The sequence below is a fragment of the Perognathus longimembris genome, chromosome 3 (genome assembly GCF_023159225.1).
Source record: "Perognathus longimembris pacificus isolate PPM17 chromosome 3, ASM2315922v1, whole genome shotgun sequence".
NCBI classification, from domain to species: domain Eukaryota; kingdom Metazoa; phylum Chordata; class Mammalia; order Rodentia; family Heteromyidae; genus Perognathus; species Perognathus longimembris.
In genome coordinates, this window is record NC_063163.1 from 109,552,702 (window position 1) to 109,559,903 (window position 7,202).

A 7,202-nucleotide genomic window follows, 5' to 3' on the forward strand; every position below is an offset into this window, starting at 1 on the left:
TCTGTGTGAGAGAGTAGTTTGTTAAAAAAAATGAAGTAAAATCATCACAGTTAACATTAAACTTAATTGCAGAAAACAGGTGGCTGGAATACTACACTAGGAGATATAGACTGAAAAGTGATAAATGGAAAATTATTTGCAGTTGCTGTAACTATAAGAGTCATTGAAAGGTTTTCTGTTATGAAAATCTTACAAAAAGTCAGAAAAACAGGATGTGAATTTAAAAACTGAACATTGTAAGTTAGCTTTTAAATTTTTTCGAATTTAGAAATAGAAACACATTAGTCACTGTTTAGTTATTTTTGTGTAAGGGCATCAAACTTATTCATATTTGTGTCTATTTCTAACTCAGTTTATTTTTTTGTAAATCAACTTTTTCCACAAAGTTGGATACAAAGCCAACTTTCTCTAGGGGCTATTCCACTGCATAATTGTGAATTCGAGCCTAAGCATGACCTTTTGCACGTTAATGTCAAAAGTATTTCAAGATACTCCAGTATTTCAAGATATTTCTACATTAGAGAGTAGTGTAGAGTGACTAGTCTCTAGTTACATTGACTATTATTAGAATCATTTTCAAGCCACCCCGTCATTCTTCTGCTGCCATGGAAGGAGCAATCTCTACCTCTCTGATGCTTATTGGTCCCTAGGTCTACATCCTCTCAACCATAAAGTATATTATTTGAATGTCACAAATTCTTCCCCCTTCACATGTTGTCTCTGGCTTTTAGAAACCAAAGTCAGGAAAGTTTGTCACAAAAAGCAAGATCTTCATGAACCATATCATGAAGCCATATCTTCATGAACAGGAAAAATGGAAGGAACAAATGACAAAACCAGTAGCTCAGAATGTATCATGTGATACTTCAAACACATTTTATTTCAAGACTGTTCTAGTTTTAACTGCTTCATCATGAGTAGCCAGCCCTCCAAATCTTCCCCCAAATTAAGTTTGTCAGTTTACTTGACTTCATAGATCGGAATGTGGTTTCACGCATCAATTCTTTGTACTGGGTAAGCTACTATGTTTTACTTTGTTTGAGCATGCATATTTACAACACTTTTCTATATAAATTACTCCTGTACTCAATAAAAAAATTAATGTTTTATAGTGAGAATAAACCTTCAATTATCAATTTAGAGGATCATATGGCTCTATCTTCTAAACTGCACCTTCACTCTGAACCTTTACTTCCCTTTAAATTTTATCATCTTCTTTGCTCAATTAAACAGGTGACTATGTGATTTATTGACTTCATTTAGGTTAGGCTCTAGAGATAAGGTTTCAGTCTCAACTCAGCTATTTCCTGCTATCAATTCTGTATACTTTAAAAACTTAGTTTCTTAATTTGAAACTGATTAAAAAGACTACTTTGCAGTCCTATAAAATAGGATAAAGCCTAAAAATCTATTCAATTTTTGTCTGAAACATAATAAGCACTCAGTAAATATTACATAGGAACAAACAATAGGTATTAATGTAATGGAAACATGAATCATTTTTCTTCACATATGTGTATATGCATTTTAACTCATAGCTCACTTATAGCTCAAAGTATAGGTTTATGAAATATAAAAACATTAATGATTTATACTGTATTTAATCTGAATTGACATTCAGCATCATGGTTTTGCCTGATTTGAAGCGTCATCAGAACTTCAGTCTAAATTAAATATTAAAGTATAAAGAATTTGATTGTAGTTTTGTAATTGATAATTGATTACATTTCTACTGTATGATATGTGACATATCAAATTAATAAAGAAATGGAAAGTTGCTTACCTCAATGCATGTATTCTCTTCTTGACCTCTAACATTAGGACAGCATTTGTCTTTTGGCTTAGATTAGGTAAAATAAAAAAAATTACACATTTTCTGTGTGGTTTTGGTTTCTCTCTTTGCTTTGTCTATTATTCCCATGGTTGACAATATATTCAGCAGTCCATAACTCTGCAGACTGAAGTATGGATTGACCATGCCCCCAAAAGTGACTTCTTTGCTGAACATATACAGACTTTCTTCTTGTTACTATTTGCTAAGTGATACAATACAGCAACTGTTTTTATAGAAATTTCCTTGCATTAGTTATTATAAGTAATCTGGAGCTGATTTAAAGTCTACATGAGGATGTGAATAGGTTATATGCAAATAGTTTATTTACATAGGGGTTTATTTGAAGACTTTGATATGCAAATAGTGAGAGTGGTCCTGAAACCAGGTCTCTGTGAACACTAAAACACAGCTTTTCTAAAGTTACAATTGGGTTTTGTTTTCTTTATATCTCTATAGGTGTAGTACTTCAATTCAAATATTTTCCGTGTCACTACAAAAGTACATCATGACTAATTTTTATTAATAGGGCACTTAAGTATATTTATCTTTGTAACCTACCATAACCTTTATTTTTTTGACCTAGAAAACCTGCTTCAGTACAGAAATGGAATTTTATGAAATATATGGAAGAAAATTCTTGGTCGACAGCAGTGGGTATACAGAGCAGGAAAACAGGATTGAGGTAAGGCATTCCTGAGTCCTAGGCTACTGTAGGTAGTCAGAGCTAACTTAAGCAATTATATTGGTTGTTTGCAGACTTGGTGACTCATTGTCCCTTTCAGAGCAAAAGGCATTTAATGTAATCAACATTCCAGTAAGTGCACTGGTGTTCTCTGGGGAGTGTGCTCTATTAAGAGCTTAACAATGGTCTCTGTTCCTGATGGATTGGACATTTGAAAGTGGCACCGGGAGTAGATATATCTACCTTGCAAACACTTGATAAGCATCTTCTTGTAAACACTTTAATAGACATGCTCAGAAAGTCCTGCATCAGGTTCCAAACTAGCTGATACAGAGACAAATTGTTCTGATAAGAAAAAAAGCAGGAAGAATATTAAATGCCCAAAGAAAAGATCAAGTCAAGGAGCTCAAAAAATATCCAACAGTAATGTTTAAGGTGGAAGGATTTGCAGTATATAGAGTAATACTTTATTTAATATCTCCTGAAAAATAATTAATATATTTATTTCTTAATAAATAATACGGGTTAGTGTATAATGTTCTTGTAGAATGACAAGAATATTATTTTTGCTGCTTTGAGACTAGCTTTAACAACAAAAATATGTGTTATCTACAGCAGAGTAGATTTTACCCAAGAATGAATGTCACTCTTTCATAGGATGTTATTGATCACCATTAACTTCTTAGCTTTTACATTCAAGGAAGCGGAGATGGAATTGGCAGAAGTTTCAGGCAGTGGATAAGTTCATGGAGGAGAAAACAAAGAAAAATGCAGTGATAAAGGGAATTGACCATGTGGATCATAAAAATGGTATAAAGACAAGAGATCAGATAAGTCAAAGTTTGACTATAATATACCTTAAAATAACATGTAGAGGATAGGGTTATATCCTGGGGGTGGTGAAAAATGATTGAAGCAATTCAGATAGAGAGATATTGGAGTAGTTATACTAGGAAAAAAACACAGAGACCTGGACTTCAGCAAGCAGAGTTTACTTTATAAGTGGAAGTAAGCATCGAGGCACTGGGAAGGGTGTATAGAAATATCCAGTGTTATGATAAATTGGGGGCTTATAAATCAGTACTATTATTATGAGGGATAGTTTGAGAGTTCATCACAAAATTAATCCATATGCTTGTGGCTCATACCTCTCAATTTGAATTCATCCCAGGTAGAAAAGTTTATGAGACTCCATTTCCTATTAACCAGCAAAATGATGGTTTGGAGGTATAGCTCAAGTGGTAGAGGACCAGCTGTGAGAAAGCAAGCTAAAGGAGAGTGTGAGATGAAGCCTCAGTACCAGTATGTTCACACACACAATAAGTTAAACAATTGCAGGAGTCAAGAAAAGAATACATATTACAGTAAATCAAATCAGAATCTGAGTCTAGAAGAAATGTCTGCATTCACATCCATTATAGCATTATTCATAATACTTGGCATAGGAACTTAATTTCAGTATTCACTAAGAGATAAAACAATAAAGAAAATGTGGTAAGTGTACTCCCTGGAGTAGTATCCAGCCCTTTTATTCTGTGGTGGTACTGGTAGTTTACTGTCTTTTTTAAAGAAGAAAATTCAAGCCAAGTGCTATGGCGGCTTACTATGACAGCTTCTCCGACTTCAGTGACTGAGGTGGAAGGATCACTTCACCTCAGATATTAATGACTAGCCTGCGCAACGTTGTCTCTAAATAAGTTAGTAAATTAACCATGTATAATAATACACATACTGCATAATTAGATTCACATGGGATATAAAAGAATTAGTATCAGGGAAGCAGAGAGTGGAATGATGGTTTGAGGTTGGCTGGTTTAGAAGAATAGGGTAATATGGGTCATGGGGTAGAAAGATTCAGTGTAGAATGAATAATTCCCAAAGTATACAGAATGGTGATGAGAGTTAGACAGCATTTTGCTGCTTTGAGACTGGCTTTAACAACAAAAATATGTGTTATCTACAGCAGAGTAGATTTTACCCAAGAATGAAAGTCACTCTTTCATAGGATGTTATTGATCACCGTTAACTTCTTAGCTTTTACATTCGAGGAAGTGGAGATGGAATTGGCAGAAGTTTCAGGCAGTGGATAAGTTCATGGAGGAGAAAACAAAGAAAAATGCAGTGATAAAGGGAATTGACCATGTGGATCATTAAAATGGTAGAAAGACAAGAGATCAGATAAGTCAAAGTTTAACTAAATGTTTATTATGCAATGGTAACTGTGTCAAGTAATTGAGACATAACTACGTTGATTTTGAAAAGCACATTATGGATTGTACTCCTCAGAGAACTGTGTCTGCACAACACTAGTATTTTAAATGGAAATAATGTGTAGTTTCATGAGATGTAGGTTATAGAAATGGATTTGGTATGGATTAAAAGAAAGAAGAAGAAAAGATGGATAGTCCATATTTCTTGACAATGAACTGAGGTCAGGTGCCATTCATTAGAATGAAAAATAAGATGTCTACCAGGATATTTAACAAAGGAATAACTTGACATTACCTTAAGTTGATTACTTTAGCAATATGTCCACTAGCAGATGTAAAATGAGAGGCTGGGATTGTGAATGCAAATCTTAGTAAGTCTAGATCTTGTAGTGACAGTCATGTACCTGATAATTCTTTCTTCTGGTTTATCCTGTTTTTAATTTGATACAATATAAGCTTTTAATTCTTGTTATTTACTGGCTATACACTTGTAAATAATTACCTGTTCCTGTGTCTTCCAGAGTTTTCCTGTAGCAATTTCAGGTGTAAGGTCTTACATTCGGATTTTTTTATTCATGAAGAGTTCATTTATGTACAAGGGAGAATACAGGCAACTAACTTCCATTTTCAGTATGGATAACAAGTTCTCCTGCACTATTTGTTGAAGAGAGAATATTTCTCCACTATAAGTTTTTGACAACACAATTTTGTCAAACACCAGATGGTTGCAGTTGTGTGATTTTGTTTCTTAATAGTTTATTCTATTTCACTGGTCTTTATGTCTGTTTGTGTCCCAGTACCATGCTGTGTTTGTATGTCTCTGAAGCCTGTTATTTTGATACCTCTAACATTACTCTATATTGTTTTTAGAATTACCTCTGCTATTCAGGGTCTTTCATGCTTCCATATGAATCTTGGCTTGGTTTCATTTCCTATTTCTAAGAAGAATCACATGAGATTTTTGATGAGTATTACATTGTTTTTAGTCTCTACATCGACTATAGATTGCTTTTGTTATTTTTTTTATACTACTCCTGCTAATCCATGAACGTAGGAGATCCTTCCATCTTCTGGAGTCTTCTTTACTTTCTTCAAGGCTTTAGGGTTTTCATAGTGGAGGTCTTTACCTTCTTGCTTAAATTTATGCCAAGGTATTGCCTCAAAATAATACGTATGTAGAAAAACCTTGGTTATTGCAGGTTGATTTATAGATCTTGCTACACTGTTTAAAATGTTGATCAATTCTGGTAGATTTTGGATGAAATCTTTAGTCTTTTCTGTGTAGATCATATATCTGTAGAGTTAGGTTTTTTCCTTACCTACTTGAATTCCGTTTACTTCCTTCTCTTGTTTCTCTGGCTAGAAATTCTAGCTCTCTATTAAGAGGGTGAAGAATGTATTCCTTTGTCTCAACCTTGACTTTAGAGGAAATAATTTCACTTTTCATCATTTAGCATAATTTTGGATGTATTTTTTTCATATATAACTTTTACTTCATTTGGTTTTACTCTTTCTATTTCTAGGTTCTTCATTTTTCTTACTATAAAGGTTGTTGACTTTTGTCAAAAAGTGTTTTCTGAATCAATTCAGATTATCTTCTCCTTGAATCTGTTCACAAGCTGAATTAACATGCACTGATTTATGTATATTGGACCATCCTTGCACCTCTGGAATGAAACCAACTTGATCATGGTGTATTATCATTTTAGCCTGTTGTTGAATTCAATTGGCAAGTTTTTTTATTGAGGATATTTGCATCTATATTCATTTCACTTTGTAAAACTGAAACTCCATACTCATTGATCTATTGTTTAAGTATAGTTAGAATGTGCTCTGCATAGGTTTGCACTGGAAGGTTGGATCATAAAGTTTCAGGGTTGTGATATTAAAATCTATATGTGCTGTTCCAAGAATACATTCGCTTATATACACACTACTCTGAGAAAATATTATTATTCATAATCTTATGAAATGGTTTCTTGCAAGAACCAGTTATTATGAAACATGACCATCACACTTCTGCATGCAGGTTGACCAGTTTCACTATGTTCCTATGTTGTAATGAAGCCAAGAGGGCCTATAAGAATTGTTTTTAATCCCTCCAGCAAATGTACCCCTTTTCTAATAACACACCTCATGTCAGTCAGGCACCAGTAGCTCATTTCTGTAATTCTAGCTACTAGGAAGCTGGCATGTGGAGAATAGCAGTTCACAACCAGCCAGGTAGAAAATTCCATGATGTTCCTCAATCTCTAAATGGCCAGCTAAAAAGATGAGTTAGACATCTGGAGCTTAAGTAGAGCATCAGCTGTGAGCAAATACACTGAGTAAGGCATGAGACCCCTGAGTTCAAGTAATGGCAAAAATCATCATCATCATATCAACAACAACAACAACAACAACAATGAAGTACCCTATTTCAGGTATTCTGTGATCAGGTAAAAGGAGAGTTCTTCCTTGATCAGCCATTGGCAAT